The sequence below is a fragment of the Schistocerca serialis genome, unplaced genomic scaffold, assembly GCF_023864345.2.
Source record: "Schistocerca serialis cubense isolate TAMUIC-IGC-003099 unplaced genomic scaffold, iqSchSeri2.2 HiC_scaffold_1370, whole genome shotgun sequence".
Classification (NCBI taxonomy): domain Eukaryota; kingdom Metazoa; phylum Arthropoda; class Insecta; order Orthoptera; family Acrididae; genus Schistocerca; species Schistocerca serialis.
Genome location: NW_026047592.1, coordinates 3,273,962 through 3,291,917, shown reverse-complemented (window position 1 = coordinate 3,291,917; position 17,956 = coordinate 3,273,962).

The window sequence follows — 17,956 nt, the reverse complement described above, 5'->3', positions numbered from 1 at the left end:
GCCTTTTCAATTTCATTCCGATGCAATTTCTATGTTTCGTCGTCAATAATAAAGATGAATGGATACAGTAAACCTGAAGTGAAGCATCGTATTCTATAACTTGTGTCACAGGAATGGTTCCTACATAGACAGTAAGAAAAGCCTGTCTTCCAGTACTTATGTCGGCATTATGCCTTTTGTATTTAATTCCGTTGCAATTTCTGTGTTTCGTCGTCAATAAGAAGGTCCAAGGGATACAGTAAAACTGAAGTGAAGCATCGGAATCTATAATTAGTGTCACAGGAATGGTTCAAAACATAGCCAGTAAGAAGAGCCAACCTTCTTGTACGTAAGTCGCCATTGTGCCTTTTGAATTTAATTCCGATGCGAATTCAGTGCTTTGTCGCCAATAAGAAGGTCCAAGGGATACAGTAAACCTGAAGTGAATCATCGAAATCTATAACTAGTGTCACAGGAATGGTTCAAAGAATAGGCAGTAAGAAGAGCCAGTCTTCTTGTACTTAAGTCGGCAATGTGCCTTTTCTATTTAATTCCGAAGCAATTTCTGTGTTTCGTCGTCAATAAGAGGGTCCAAGGGATACAGTAAACCTGAAGTGAAGCATCGGAGTCTATAACTAGTGTCACAGGAATAGTTCAAAACATAGACAGTAAGAAGAGCCACTCTTCTTGTACTTAAGTCGGCATTGTGCCTTTTGTATTTAATTCCGATGGAATTCTGTGTTTCATCGTCAATAAGAAAGTCCAAGGGATACAGTAAACATATAGTGTAGCATCGGAATTTAGTACTGGTCTCACAGGAAATGATCATAACATAGTCAGTAAGAAGAGCTAGTCTTCTTGTACTTAAGTCGGCATTGTGCATTTTGTATTTAAGTCCCATGCAATTTCTGTGTTTCGTCGTCAATGAGATGGTCCAAGGGATACAGTAAACCTGAAGTAAAGCATCGGAATCTATAACCAGAGTCCAGGAATGGTTCAAACATAGACAATAAGAAGAGCCCCTCTTCTTGTACTTAAGTAGGCATTGTGCCTTTTGTATTTAATTCGGATGCAATATCTGTGTTTCATCGTCAATAATAACGTCCAAGGGATACGGTAGAAATATAGTGAAGCATCGGAATCTAAAACTGGTCTCACAGGAAGTGTTCAAAACATAGGCAGTAAGAAGAGTCAGTCTTCTTGTACTTAAGTCCGCATTGTGCCTTTTGTATTTAATTCCGATGCATGTTCTGTGCTTCGTCGTCAATAAGAAGGACCAAGGGATGCAGTAAACCTGAAGTGAGGCATCGAAATCTATAACTAGTGTCACAGGAATGGTCCAAAATATAGACAGTAAGAAGAGCCAGTCTTCTTGTACTTAAGTCGTCATTGTGCCATTTGTATTTAATTCCGATGCTATTTCTGTGTTTCATCTTCAATAAGAAGGTCCAACGGGTACAATAAACATATAGTGAAGCATCGGAATCTAAAACTGTTCTCACAGGAAATGTTCAAATCATAGTCAGAAAGAAGAGTCAGTCCGTTTATACTTAAGTCGGCATTGTGCCTTTTGCATTTAATTCCGATGAAATTTCTGTGTTTCGTCATCAAGAAGAAGGTCCAAGGGATACAGTAATCCTGATGTGAAGCTTCGGAATGTATAACTAGTGTCACAGGAATGGTTCAGAACATAGACTGTAAGAAGAGACAGTCATCCTGTACTTAAGTCGGCATTGTGCCATTTGAATTTAATTCCGTTGTAATTTCTGTGTTTCGTCGTTAATAAGAAAGTCCAAGGGTTACAGTAAATCTGAAGTGAAGCATCGGAAACTATGACTAGTGTCACAGGAATGGTTCAAAACATAGACAGTAAGAAGAGCCGGTCTTCTTGTACTTAAGTCGGCATCGTGTCTTTTGTATTTAATTCCGATGCAATTTCTATGTTTCGTCGTCAATAAGAAGGTCCAAGGTATACAGTAAACATGAAGTGAAGCATCGGAATCTATAACCAGTGTCACAGGAATGTTCCAAATCATAGACAGTAACAAGAGCCAGTTTTCTTGTACATAAGTCGGCACTGTGTCTTTTGTATTCGATTCCGATGCAATTTCTGTGATTTGTCGTCAATAAGAAGATCGAAGGGATACAGTAATCATGAAGTGAAGCATCCGAATCTAAAACTGGTCTCACAGGAAATGTTGAAAACATAGTCAGTAAGAAAAGTCAGTCTTCTTGTACTTAAGTCGGCATTGTGCCTTTTGTATTTAATTCCGATGCAATTTATGTGTTTCGTCGTCAATAATGAGGTCCAAGGGATACAGTAAACCTGAAATGAAGCATCGGAATCTATAACTAGTGTCACCGGAATGGTTCAAAACATAGACAGTAAGAAAAGCCAGTCTTCCTGTACTTGTCGGCATTGTGCCTTTTGTACTTAATTCCGATGCAATTTCTTTGTTTCTTCGTCAATAAGAAGGAGCAAGGGGAACAGTAAACCTGAAGTGTAGCATCGGAATCTATAACTAGTGTCACAGGAATGTTTCAAAACATAGACAGTGAGAAGAGCCGGTCTTCTTGTACTTAAGTCGGCATTGTGCCTTTTGTATTTAATTCCGATGCAAAATCTGTGTTTCATCGTCAATAAGAAGGTCCAAGGGATACAGTAAACATATAGTGAAGAGCCGGAATTTAATACTGGTCTAACAGGAAATGTTCAAAACATAGTCAGTAAGAAGAGTCAGTCTTCTTCTACTTAAGACGGCAATGTGCCTTTTGTATTTAATTCCGATTCAATTTCTGTGTATCGTCGTCAATAAGAAAGTCCACGGGATACAGTCAACCTGAAATGAAGCATCGGAATCTATAACTAGTGTCACCGGAATGGTTCAAAACATAGACAGTAAGAAAAGCCAGTCTTCCTGTACTTGTCGGCATTGTGCCTTTTGTATTTAATTCCGATGCAATTTCTGTGTTTCGTCGTCAATAAGAAGGTCCGAGGGTTACAGTAAACCTGAAGTGAATCATCGGAATCTGTAACTAGTGTCACAGGAATGGTTCAATGCATAGACTGTAAGAATAGCCAGTCTACTTGCACTTATGTAGGCATTGTGGCTTTTGAATTTATTTCCAATGCAATTTCTATGTTTCGTCGTCAATAAGAAGGTCCAAGGTATACAGTAAACCTGAAGTGAAGCATCGGAATCTATAACTAGTGTCACAGGAATTGTTCAAAACGTAGATAGTAAGAAGAGTCAGTCTCCTTGTACTTAATTCGGCATTGTACCTTTTGTATTTAATTCCGATGCAATTTCTGTGTTTCGTCGTCAATAAGAAGGTCCAAGTGATACAGTAAATATGAAGTGAAGCATCGGAATCTATAACTAGTGTCACAGCAATGGTTCAAAACATAGACAGTAAGAAGAGCCAGTCTTCTTGTACTTGAGTTGGCATTGTGAGTTTTGTATTTAATTCCGATGCAATTTCTGTGTTTCAACATCAATAAGAAAGTCAGAGGGATACAGTAAACCTGAAGTGAAGCATCGGAATCTATAACCAGTGTCACAGGAATGGTTCAAACATAGACAGTAAGAGGAGTCAGTCTTCTTGTACTTAAGTCGGCATTGTGCATTTTGTATTTAATTCCGATGCAATTTCTGTGTTTCGTCGTCAATAAGAAGGTCCAAGGGATACAGTAAACTTGACGTGAAGCATCGGAATCTATAACAAGTGACACAGGAAAGGTTCAAAACATAGACAGTAAGAAGAGCCAGTCTTCTTGTACTTATGTCGGCATAGAGCTTTTCTGTTTCATTCCGATGCAATTTCTGTGTTTCGTCGTCCATAAGAAGGATGAAGGGATACAGTAATTCTGAAGTGAAGCATCGGAATCTATAACTTGTGTCACAGGAATGGTTCAAAACATAGAAAGTAAGAAAAGCCAGTCTTCCAAGGTATATGTCGGCATTGTGCCTTTTGTATTTAATTCCGTTGCAATTTTTGTGTTTCGTAGTCAATAAGAATGTCCAAGGGATACAGTAAACCTGAAGTGAAGCATCGGAATCCATAACTAGTGTCACAGCAATGGTTCAAAACATAGCCAGTCGGAAGAGCCAGTCTTCTTGTATGTAAGTCGGCATAATGCCTTTTGTATTTAATTCCGATGCAATTTCTGTGTTTCGTCATCAATAAGAAGGTCCAAGGGATACAGTAATCCTGAAGTGAAGCATCGGAATGTATAACTAGTGTCACAGAAATGGTTCAGAACATAGACAGTAAGAAGAGACAGTCTTCCTGTACATAAGTCGGCATTGTGCCTTTTGTATTCATTTCCGATGCAATTTCTGTGTTTCATCGTCAATAAGTAGGTTCAATGGATACAGTAAACATATAGTGAAGCATCGGAATTTAATACTGGTCTCACAGGATATGTTCAAAACATAGTCAGTAAGAAGAGTCACTCTTCTTGTACTTAAGTCGGCACTGTGCCTTTTTTATTTAATTCCCATGCAACTTCTGTGTTTCATCGTCAATAAGAAGGTCCAAGGGATGCAGCAGACATATAGTGAATCATCGAAATCGAAAACTGGTCTCACAGGAAATGTTCAAAACATAGACAGTAAGAAGAGTGAGTCTTCTTGTACTTAAGTCGGCATTGTGCCTTTTGTATTTAATTCCGATGCAATTTGTTTGTTTCGTTGTCAATAAGAAGGTCCAAGGGATACAGTAAACCAGAAGTGAGGCATCGGAATCTATAACTAGTGTCACAGGAATGGTTTAAAACATAGACAGTAAGAAGAGTCAGACCTCTTGCACTTAAGTCGTCATTGTGCCTTTTGTATTTAATTCCGATGCAATTTCGGTGTTTCATCGTCAATAAGATTGTCCAAGGGATACAGTAAACATATAGTGAGGCATCGGAATCTAAAACTGGACACACGGTAAATGTTCAACACATAGTCAGAAAGAAGAGTCCGTCTTCTTGAACTTAAGTCGGCATTGTGCCATTTGTATTTAATTCCGATTTTATTTCTGTGTTTCGCCGTCAATAAGAAAGTCCAAGGGATACAGTAAACCTGAAGTGAAGCATCGGAATCTATAACTAGTGTCACCGGAATAGTTCAAATAATAGACAGTAAGAGAAGCCTGTCTTCCTGTACTTGTCGGCATTGTGCCTTTTTATTTATTTCCGATGCAATTTCTGTGTTACGTCGTCAATAAGAAGGTCCAAGGGATACAGTAAACCTGAAGTGAAGCATCGGAAACAATAACTAGTGTCACAAGAATGGTTCAAATCATAGACAGTAAGAAGAGCCAGTCTTCTTGTACTTAAGTCGGCATTGTGCCTTTTGTATTTAATTCCGATACAATTTCTGTGTTTCGTCGTCAATAAGAAGGTCCAAGGGATACAGCAAACCTGAAGTGAAGCATCGGAATCTGTAACTAGTGTCACAGGAATGGTTCCAAACATAGACAGTAAGAAGAGCCAGTCTTCTTGTACTTAAGTCGGCATTGTGGTATTTGTATTTAATTCCGATGCAATTTATGTGTTTCGTCGTCAATAAGAAGGTCCAAGGGATACACTAAACCTGAAGTGAAGCATCGGAATCAATAACTAGTGTCACTGGAATGGTTCAAATCATAGACAGTAAGTAGAGCCGGTCTTCTTGTACTTAAGCCGGCATTGTGCCTTTTGTATTTAATTCGGATGCATTTTCTGTGTTTCGTCGTCAATAAGAAGGTCCAAGGGATACAGTAAACCTGAAGTGAAGCATCGGAATCTATAACTAGTGTCACAGGAATGGTTCAAAACATAGAGAGTACGAAGAATCAGTCTTCTTGTACTTAAGACGGCATAGTGCCTTTTGTATTTATTTCCGATGCAATTTCTGTGTTTCGTCGTCAATAAGAAGGTCCAAAGGATACAGTAAACCTGAAGTGAAGCATCGGAATCAATAACTAGTGTCACAGGAAAGGTTCTCATCATAGACAGGAAGAAGAGCCAGTCTTCTTGACTTAAGTCGGCATTGTGCCTTTTGTATTTAATTCCGATGCAATTTCTGTGTTTCGTCGTCAATAAGAAGGTCCAAGGGATACAGTAAACATATACTGAGGCATCGGAATCTAAAACCGGTCTCACAGGAAATGTTCAAAACATACTCAGTAAGAAGAGTCAGTCTTCTTGTACTTTAGTCGGCATTGTGCCTTTTGTATTTAATTCCGATGCAATTTCTGTGTTTCGTCGTCAATAAGAAGGTCCAAGGGTTACAGTAAACCTGAAGTGAAGCATCGGTATCTAGAACTAGTGTCACCGGAATGGTTCAAAACATAGACAGTAAGAAGAGCAGGTCTTCTTGTACTTAAGTCGGCATTGTGCCATTTGTATTTAATTCCGATGCAATTTCTGTGTTTCGTCGTCAATAAGAAGGTCCAAGGGATACAGTAAACATATACTGTGGCACGGAATCTAAAACCGGTCTCACAGGAAATGTTCAAAACATACTCAGTAAGAAGAGTCAGTCTTCTTGTACTTAAGTCGCCATTGTGCCTTTTGTATTTAATTCCGATGCAATTTCTGTGTTTCGTCGTCAATAAGAAGGTCCAAGGGTTACAGTAAACCTGAAGTGAAGCATCGGAATCTAGAACTAGTGTCACCGGAATGGTTCAAAACATAGACAGTAAGAAGAGCCGGTCTTCTTGTACTTAAGTCAGCACTGTACCTTTTGTATTTAATTCCGATGCAATTTCTGTGATTCGTCGTCAATAAGAAGGTCCAAGGGACACAGTAAACCTGAAGTGAAGCATCGGAATTTAAAACTGGTCTCACAGGAAATGTTCAAACATAGTCAGTAAGAAGAGTCAGTCTTCTTGTACTTATGTCGGCATTGTGCCTTTTGTATTTAATTCCGATGCATCTTCTGTGTTTCATCGTCAATAAGAAGGTCCAAGGAATACAGTAGACATGTAGTGAAGCATCGGAATCTAATACTTTTCTCACAAGAAATGTTCAAGACATAGTCAGTAAGAAGAGTCAGTCTTCTTGTACGAAAGTCGGCATTGTGCCTTTTTTATTTAATTCCTATGCAATTTCTGTGTTTCGTTGTCAATAAGAAGGTCGAAGGGATACAGCAAACCTGAAGTGAAGCATCGGAATCTATAACTAGTGTCAGAGGAATGGTTCCATTCATAGACAGTGAGAAGAGGGGTCTTCTTGTACTTAAGTCGGCACTGTGCATTTTGTATTTAATTCCGATGCAATTTCTGTGTTTCTTCGTCAATACGAAGGTCCAAGGGATACAGTAAACCTGAAGTGAAACATCGGAATCTATAACTAGTGTCACAGGAATGGTTCAAATCATAGACAGCAAGAAGAACCAGTCTTCTTGTACTAAAGTCGGCATTGTGGCTTTTGTATTTAATTGCGATGCAATTTCTGTAATTCGTCGTCAATAAGAAGGTCCAAGGGATACAGTAAACCTGACGTGAAGCATCGGAATCCATAACTAGTGTCACAGGAATGGTTCAAATCATAGACAGTAAGAAGAGCCAGTCTTCTTGTACTTAAGTCGGCATTGTGCCTTTTGTATTTAATTCCGATGCAATTTCTGTGTTTCGTCGTCTATAAGAAGGTCCAAGGGATGCAGTAAACCTGAAGTGAAGCATCGGAATCTATAACTAGTGTCACAGGAATGGTTTGAAACATAGACAGTAAGAAGAGCCAGTCTTCTTATACTTAAGCAGGCATTGTGGTTTTGTATTTATTCTGATGCAATTTCTGTGTTTCGTCGTCAATAAGAAGGTCCAAGGGAAACAGTAAGCCTGACGTGAAGCATCGGAATATATAAGTATTGTCACAGGAATGGTTCAAAACATAGACACTAAGAAGAGCCAGTCTTCTTGTACTTAAGCCGGCATTGTGCCTTTTGTATTTAATTCCGATGCAATTTCTGTGTTTCGTCGTCAATAAGAAGGTCCAAGGGATACAGTAAACCTGAAGTGAAGCATCGGAATCTATAACTAGTGTCACAGGAATGGTTCAAAACATAGACAGTAAGAAGAGCCAGTATTCTTGTACTTAAGTGGGCATTGTGCATTTTGTATTTAATTCCGATGCAATTTCTGTGTTTCATCGTCGATAAGAAGGTCCAAGGGATACATTATACATTTAGTGAAGCATCGGAACCTAAAACTGGTCTCACAGGAAATGTTCAAAACATAGTCAGTAAGAGAATCAGTCTTCTTGTACTTAAGTCGGCATTGTGCCTTTTGTATTTAATTCCGATGCAATTTCTGTGTTTCATCGTCAATAAGAAGGTCCAAGGGATACAGTAAACATATAGTGAAGCAACGGAATTTAATACTGGTCTCACAAAAAATGTTCAAAGCATAGTCAGTAAGAAGTGTCACTCTTCTTGTACTTAAGTCGGCATTGTACCTTTTTTATTTAATTCACATGCAACTTCTGTGTTTCATCGTCAATAAGAAGGTCCAAGGGATATAGTAGACATATAGTGAAGCATCGGAATCTAAAACTGGTCTCACAGAAAATTTTCAAAATATAGACAGTAAGAAGAGTCAGTCTTCTTGTATTTAAGTCGGCAATGTGCCTTTTGTATTTAATTCCGATGCAATTTCTTTGTTTCGTTGTCAATAAGAAGGTCCAAGGGATATAGTAAACCTGAAGTGAATCTTCGGAATCTATAACTAGTGTCACTGGAATGGTTCAAATCATAGACAGTAAGAAGAGCCGGTCTCTCTGTACCAAAGTCGGCATTGTGCCTTTTATATTTAATTCCGATGCAATTTATGTGTTTCGTCGTCAATAAGAAAGTCCAAGGGTTACTGTAAACCTGAAGTGAAGCATCGGAATATAACTAGTGTCACCGGAATGGTTCAAAACATACACAGTAAGAAGAGCCGGTCTTCTTGTACTTAAGTCGGCATTGTGCCTTTTGCATTTAATTCCGTTGCAATTTCTTTGTTTCGTCGTCAATAACAAGGTCCAAGGGATACACTAAACCTGAAGTGAAGCATCGGAATCTATAACTAGTGTCGCAGGAATGGTTCGGAACATAGGCAATAGGAGGAGCCAGTCTTCTTGTACTTAAGTCAGCATTGTACCTTTTGTATTTTATTCCGATGCAATTTCTGTGATTCGTCGTCAATAAGAAGGTCCAAGGGATACAGTAAACCGGAAGTGAAGCATCGGAATCCAAAACTGGTCTCACAGGAAATGTTCATAACATAGTCAGTAAGAAGAGTCAGTCTTCTTGTACTTAAGTCGGCATTGTGCCTTTTGTATTTAATTCCGATGCAATTTCTGTGTTTCGTCGTCAATAAGAAGGTCAAGGGATACAGTAAACCTGAAGTGAAGCATCGGAATCTAAAACTGGTCTCACAGAAAATGTTCAAAACATAGTCAGTAAGAAGAGTCAGTCTTCTTGTACCTATGTCGGCATTGTGCCTTATAAATTTAATTCCGATGCAATTTCTGTGTTTCGTCGTCAATAAGAAGGAACAAGGAATACAGTAAACCTGAAGTGAAGCATCGGAATCTATAACTAGTGTCACAGGAATGGTTCAAACATGGACAGTAAGAAGAGCCAGTCTTCTTGTACTTAAGTCGGCATTTTGCCTTTTGTATTTCTTTCCGATGCAATTTCTGTGTTTCGTCGTCAATAAGAAGGTCCAAGGGATACAGTAAACCTGAAGTGAAGCATCGGAATCTATAAGTAGTGTCACAGGAATGGTTCAAACAGAGACAGTAAGAAGAACCAGTCTTCTTGTACTAAAGTCGGCATTGTGGCTTTTGTATTTAATTCCAATGCAATTTCTGTAATTCGTCGTCAATAAGAAGGTCCAAGGGATGCAGTAAACCTGAAGTGAAGCATCGGAATCTATAACTAGTATCACAGGAATGGTTCAAAACATAGTCAGTAAGAAAAGGCAGTCTTCTTGTACTTCAGTCGGCATTGTGCCTTTTGTATTTAATTTTGATGCAATTCCTGTCTTTCGTCGTCAATAAGAAGGACCAAGGGATACAGTAAACCTGAAGTGTAGCATCGAAATCTATAACTAGTGTCACAGGAATGGTTCAAAACATAGACAGTAAGAAGAGCCTGTCTGCTTGTACTTAAGTCGGCATTGTGCCTTTTGTATTTAATTCCGATGCAAATACTGTGTTTCATCGTCAATAAGAAGGTCCAAGGGATACAGTAAACATATAGTGATGCATCGGAATGTAAAACTGTTCTCAAAGGAGATGTTCAAAGCATAGTCAGTAAGAAGAGTCAGTCTTCTTGTACTTAAGTCGGCATTGTGACTTTTGTACTTAATTCCGATGCAATTTCTGTGTTTCGTCGTCAATAAGAAGGTCCAAGGGATACAGTAAACCTAAAGTGAAACATCGGTATCCATAACTAGTGTCACAGGAATGGTTCAAATCATAGACAGTAAGAAGAGCCAGCCTTCTTGTACTTAAGTCGGCATTGTGCCTTTTGTATTTAATTCAGATGCAATTTCTGTGTTTCGTCGTCAATAAGAAGGTCCAAGGGATGCAGTAAACCTGAAGTGAAGCATCGGAATCTATAACTAGTGTCACAGGAATGGTTCAAAACATAAACAGTAAGAAGAGCCAGTCTTCTTGTACTTAAGCCGGCATTGTGGCTTTTGTAATTATTCCGATGCAATATCCGTGTTTCGTCGTCAATAAGAAGGTCCAAATGCAACAGTAAACCTGACGTGAAGCATCGAAATATATAAGTATTGTCACAGGAATGGTTCAAAACATAGACAGTAAGAAGAGCCAGTCTTCTTGTACTTAAGCCGGCATTGTGCCATTTGTATTTAAATCCGATGCAATTTGTGTGTTTCATCGTCAATAAGAAGGTCCAAGGGATACAGTAAACATATAGTGAAGCATCGGAATTTAATACTGGTCTCACAAAACATGTTCAAAACATAGTCAGTAAGAAGAGTCACTCTTCTTGTACTTAAGTCGGCATTGTGCCTTTTTTATTTAATTCCCATGCAACTTCTGTGTTTCATCGTCAATAAGAAGGTCCAAGGGATACAGTAGACATATAGTGATGCATCGGAATGTAAAACTGGTCTCACAGGAAATGTTCAAAACATAGACAGTAAGAAGAGTCAGTCTTCTTGTATTTAAGTCAGCATTGTGCCTTTTGTATTTAATTCCGATGCAATTTCTGTGTTTCATCGTCAATAAGAATTTCCGAGGGATACAGTAAACATATAGTGAAGCATCGGAATCTTAAACTGGTCTCACAGTGTAAGTTCCAAACATAGTCAGTAAGAAGAGTCAGTCTTCTTGTACTTAAGTCGGCATTGTGCCTTTTGTATTTAATTCCGATTCAATTTCTGTGTTTCGTCGTCAATAAGAAAGTACAAGGGATACAGTAAACTTGAAGTGAAGCATCGGAATCTATAACTAGTGTCACCGGAATGGTTCAAAACATAGACAGTAAGAAAATCCAGTCTTCCTGTACTTGTCGGCATTGTGCCTTTTGTATTTAATTCCGATCCAATTTATGTGTTTCGTCGTCAATAAGAAGGTCCAAGGGATACAGTATACCTGAAGTGAAGCATCGGAATCTATAACTAGTGTCACCGGAATGGTTCAAAACAAAGACAGTAAGAAGAGCCGGTCTTCTTGTACTTAAGTCGGCATTGTGCCTTTTGTATTTAATACCGATGCAATTTCTATGTTTCGTCGTCAATAAGAAGGGCCAAGGGATACAGTTAACAGATAGTGAGGCATCGCAATTTTAAACTGGTCTCACAGGGAATGTTCAAAGCATAGTCAGTAAGAAGAGTCAGTCTTCTTGTACTTATGTCAGCATTGTGCCTTTTGTATTTAATTCCGATGCAATTTCTGTGTTTCATCGCCAATAAGAAGGTCCAAGGGATACAGTAGACATTAAGTGAAGCATCGGAATCTAAAACTTGTCTCACAGGAAATGTTCAAAATATAGTCAGTAAGAAGAGTCAGTCTTCTTGTACATAAGTCGGCATTGTGCCTTTTGTATTTAATTCCGATGCAATTTCTGGGTTTCGTCGTCAATAAGAAGGTCCAAGGGATACAGAAAACCCGAAGTGAAGCATCGGAATCTATAACTAGTGTCACAGGAATGGTTCAAATCATAGACAGTAAGAAGAGCCAGTCTTCTTGTACTTAAGTCGGCATTGTGCCTTTTGTATTTAATTCCGATGCAATTTTGGTGTTTCGTCGTCAATAAGAAGGTCCAAGGGATACAGTAAACATATAGTGAAGCATCGGAATCTAAAACTGGTCTCACAGGAAATGTTCAAAACATAGTCAGTAAGAAGAGTCAGTCTTCTTGTACCTAAGTCACCATTTTGCCTTTTGTATTTAATTCCGATGCAATTTCTGTGTTTCGTCGTCAATAAGAAGGTCCAAGGGATACAGTAAACCTGAAGTGTAGCATCGGAATCTATAACTAGTGTCACAGGAGTGGTTCAAATCATAGACTGAAAGGAGAGCCAGTCCTCTTGTACTTAAGACGGTATTGTGCATTTTGTATTTAATTCCGATGCAATTTCTGTGTTTAATCGTTAATAAGTAGGTCCAAGGGATGCAGTAGACATATAGTGAAGCATCGGAATATAAAACTGGTCTCACAGGAAATGATCAGAACATAGTCAGTAAGAAGAGTCAGTCTTCTTGTACTTAAGTCGGCATTGTGCCTTTTGTATTTAATTCCGATGCAACATTTGTGTTTCATCAACAATAAGAAGGTCCAAGGGATACAGCAGACATATAGTGAAGCATCGGAATCTAAAACAGGTCACACAGGAAATGTTCAAACATAGTCAGTACGAAGAGTCAGTCTTCTTGTACTTAAGTCGGCATTGTGCCTTTTGTATTTAATTCCGATGCAATTTCTGTGTTTCGGCGTCTATAAGACGGTCCAAGGGATACAGTAAACTTGAAGTGAGGCATCGGAATACATAACTAGAGTCACAGGAATGGTTAAACTTATACAGTAAGAAGACCCAGTCTTCTTGTACATAAGTCGGCATTGTGCCTTTTGTATTTAATTCCGATGCAATTTCTGTGTTTCGTCGTCAATAAGAAGGTCCAAGGGTTACAGTAAACCTGAAGTGAAGCATCGGAATCTAGAACTAGTGTCACCGGAATGGTTCAAAACATAGACAGTAAGAAGAGCCGGTCTTCTTGTACTTAAGTCAGCACTGTACCTTTTGTATTTAATTCCGATGCAATTTCTGTGATTCGTCGTCAATAAGAAGGTCCAAGGGATACAGTAAACCTGAAGTGAAGCATCGGAATTTAAAACTGGTCTCACAGGAAATGTTCAAACATAGTCAGTAAGAAGAGTCAGTCTTCTTGTACTTATGTCGGCATTGTGCCTTTTGTATTTAATTCCGATGCATCTTCTGTGTTTCATCGTCAATAAGAAGGTCCAAGGAATACAGTGGACATGTAGTGAAGCATCGGAATCTAATACTGTTCTCACAAGAAATGTTCAAGACATAGTCAGTAAGAAGAGTCAGTCTTCTTGTACGAAAGTCGGCATTGTGCCTTTTTTATTTAATTCCTATGCAATTTCTGTGTTTCGTCGTCAACAAGGAGGTCCAAGGGATACAGTAAACCTGAAGTGAGGCATCGGAATCAATAACTAGTGTCACAGGAATGGTTCAAATCATAGACAGTAAGAAGAGCCAGTCTTCTTGTACTTAAGTGAACATTGTGCTTTTTGTATTTAAATCCCAGGCAATTTCTGTGTTTCGTTGTCAATAAGAAGGTCGAAGGGATACAGCAAACCTGAAGTGAAGCATCGGAATCTATAACTAGTGTCAGAGGAATGGTTCCATTCATAGACAGTGAGAAGAGGGGTCTTCTTGTACTTAAGTCGGCACTGTGCATTTTGTATTTAATTCCGATGCAATTTCTGTGTTTCTTCGTCAATACGAAGGTCCAAGGGATACAGTAATCCTGAAGTGAAACATCGGAATCTATAACTAGTGTCACAGGAATGGTTCAAATCATAGACAGCAAGAAGAACCAGTCTTCTTGTACTAAAGTCGGCATTGTGGCTTTTGTATTTAATTGCGATGCAATTTCTGTAATTCGTCGTCAATAAGAAGGTCCAAGGGATACAGTAAACCTGACGTGAAGCATCGGAATCCATAACTAGTGTCAGAGGAATGGTTCAAATCATAGACAGTAAGAAGAGCCAGTCTTCTTGTACTTAAGTCGGCATTGTGCCTTTTGTATTTAATTCCGATGCAATTTCTGTGTTTCGTCGTCTATAAGAAGGTCCAAGGGATGCAGTAAACCTGAAGTGAAGCATCGGAATCTATAACTAGTGTCACAGGAATGGTTTGAAACATAGACAGTAAGAAGAGCCAGTCTTCTTATACTTAAGCAGGCATTGTGGTTTTGTATTTATTCTGATGCAATTTCTGTGTTTCGTCGTCAATAAGAAGGTCCAAGGGAAACAGTAAGCCTGACGTGAAGCATCGGAATATATAAGTATTGTCACAGGAATGGTTCAAAACATAGACATTAAGAAGAGCCAGTCTTCTTGTACTTAAGCCGGCATTGTGCCTTTTGTATTTAATTCCGATGCAATTTCTGTGTTTCGTCGTCAATAAGAAGGTCCGAGGGATACAGTAAACATGAAGTGAAGCATCGGAATCTATAACTAGTGTCACAGGAATGGTTCAAAACATAGACAGTAAGAAGAGCCAGTATTCTTGTACTTAAGTGGGCATTGTGAATTTTGTATTTAATTCCGATGCAATTTCTGTGTTTCATCGTCGATAAGAAGGTCCAAGGGATACATTATACATTTAGTGAAGCATCGGAACCTAAAACTGGTCTCACAGGAAATGTTCAAAACATAGTCAGTAAGAGAATCAGTCTTCTTGTACTTAAGTCGGCATTGTGCCTTTTGTATTTAATTCCGATGCAATTTCTGTGTTTCGTCGTCAATAAGAAGGTCCAAGGGATACAGTAAACATATAGTGAAGCAACGGAATTTAATACTGGTCTCACAAAAAATGTTCAAAGCATAGTCAGTAAGAAGTGTCACTCTTCTTGTACTTAAGTCGGCATTGTACCTTTTTTATTTAATTCACATGCAACTTCTGTGTTTCATCGTCAATAAGAAGGTCCAAGGGATATAGTAGACATATAGTGAAGCATCGGAATCTAAAACTGGTCTCACAGAAAATTTTCAAACATAGACAGTAAGAAGAGTCAGTCTTCTTGTATTTAAGTCGGCAATGTGCCTTTTGTATTTAATTCCGATGCAATTTCTTTGTTTCGTTGTCAATAAGAAGGTCCAAGGGATACTGTAAACCTGAAGTGAGTCATCGGAATCTATAAATAGTGTCACAGGAATGGTTCAAAACGTAGACAGTAAGAAAAGCCAGTTATCCTGTACTTGTCGGCATTGTGCCTTATGTATTTAATTTCGACGCAATTTCTGTGTTTCGTCGTGAATAAGAAGGTCCAAGGGATACAGTAAACCTGAAGTGAAGCATCGGAAACTATAACTAGTGTTACTGTAATGGTTCAAATCATAGACAGTAAGAAGAGCCAGTCTTCTTTTACTTAAGTCGGCATTGTGCCTTTTGTATCTAATTAAGATACAATTTCTGTGTTTCGTCGTCAATAAGAAGGTCAAAGGGATACAGTAAACCTGAAGTGAAGCATCGGAATCCAAAACTGGTCTTACAGGAAATGCTCAAAACATAGTCAGTAAGAAGAGTCAGTCTTCTTGTACTTAAGTCGGCATTGTGCCTTTTGTATTTAATTCCGATGCACTTTCTGTGATTCGTCGTCAATAAGAAGGTCCAAGGGATACAGTAACCTGAAGTGAAGCATCGGAATCTATAACTAGTGTCGCAGGAATGGTTCAAATCATAGACAGTAGGAAGAGCCAGTCTTCTTGTACTTAAGTCAGCACTGTAGCTTTTGTATTTAATTCCGATGCAATATCTGTGATTCGTCGTCAATAAGAAGGTCCAAGGGATACAGTAAACATATAGTGAAGCATCGGAATCTAAAACTGGTCTCACAGAAAATGTTCAAAACATAGTCAGTAAGAAGAGTCAGTCTTCTTGTACCTATGTCGGCATTGTGCCTTATAAATTTAATTCCGATGCAATTTCTGTGTTTCGTCGTCTATAAGTAGGAACAAGGAATACAGTAAACCTGAAGTGAAGCATCGGAATCTATAACTAGTGTCACAGGAATGGTTCAAACATGGACAGTAAGAAGAGCCAGTCTTCTTGTACTTAAGTCGGCATTTTGCCTTTTGTATTTCATTCCGATGCAATTTCTGTGTTTCGTCGTCAATAAGAAGGTCCAAGGGATACAGTAAACCTGAAGTGAAGCATCGGAATCTATAAGTAGTGTCACAGGAATGGTTCAAACAGAGACAGTAAGAAGAACCAGTCTTCTTGTACTAAAGTCGGCATTGTGGCTTTTGTATTTAATTCCAATGCAATTTCTGTAATTCGTCGTCAATAAGAAGGTCCAAGGGATGCAGTAAACCTGAAGTGAAGCATCGGAATCTATAACTAGTATCACAGGAATGGTTCAAAACATAGTCAGTAAGAAGAGGCAGTCTTCTTGTACTTCAGTCGGCATTGTGCCTTTTGTATTTAATTTTGATGCAATTCCTGTCTTTCGTCGTCAATAAGAAGGACCAAGGGATACAGTAAACCTGAAGTGTAGCATCGAAATCTATAACTAGTGTCACAGGAATGGTTCAAAACATAGACAGTAAGAAGAGCCTGTCTGCTTGTACTTAAGTCGGCATTGTGCCTTTTGTATTTAATTCCGATGCAAATACTGTGTTTCATCGTCAATAAGAAGGTCCTAGGGATACAGTAAACATATAGTGATGCATCGGAATGTAAAACTGTTCTCAAAGGAGATGTTCAAAGCATGGTCAGTAAGAAGAGTCAGTCTTCTTGTACTTAAGTCGGCATTGTGACTTTTGTACTTAATTCCGATGCAATTTCTGTGTTTCGTCGTCAATAAGAAGGTCCAAGGGATACAGTAAACCTAAAGTGAAACATCGGTATCCATAACTAGTGTCACAGGAATGGTTCAAATCATAGACAGTAAGAAGAGCCAGCCTTCTTGTACTTAAGTCGGCATTGTGCCTTTTGTATTTAATTCAGATGCAATTTCTGTGTTTCGTCGTCAATAAGAAGGTCCAAGGGATGCAGTAAACCTGAAGTGAAGCATCGGAATCTATAACTAGTGTCACAGGAATGGTTCAAAACATAAACAGTAAGAAGAACCAGTCTTCTTGTACTTAAGCCGGCATTGTGGCTTTTGTAATTATTCCGATGCAATTTCCGTGTTTCGTCGTCAATAAGAAGGTCCAAATGCAACAGTAAACCTGACGTGAAGCATCGAAATATATAAGTATTGTCACAGGAATGGTTCAAAACATAGACACTAAGAAGAGCCAGTCTTCTTGTACTTAAGCCGGCATTGTGCCATTTGTATTTAAATCCGATGCAATTTGTGTGTTTCATCGTCAATAAGAAGGTCCAAGGGATACAGTAAACATATAGTGAAGCATCGGAATTTAATACTGGTCTCACAAAACATGTTCAAAACATAGTCAGTTAGAAGAGTCACTGTTCTTGTACTTAAGTCGGCATTGTGCCTTTTTTATTTAATTCCCATGCAACTTCTGTGTTTCATCGTCAATAAGAAGGTCCAAGGGATACAGTAGACATATAGTGATGCATCGGAATGTAAAACTGGTCTCACAGGAAATGTTCAAAACATAGACAGTAAGAAGAGTCAGTCTTCTTGTATTTAAGTCAGCATTGTGCCTTTTGTATTTAATTCCGATGCAATTTCTGTGTTTCATCGTCAATAAGAATTTCCGAGGGATACAGTAAACATATAGTGAAGCATCGGAATCGTAAACTGGTCTCACAG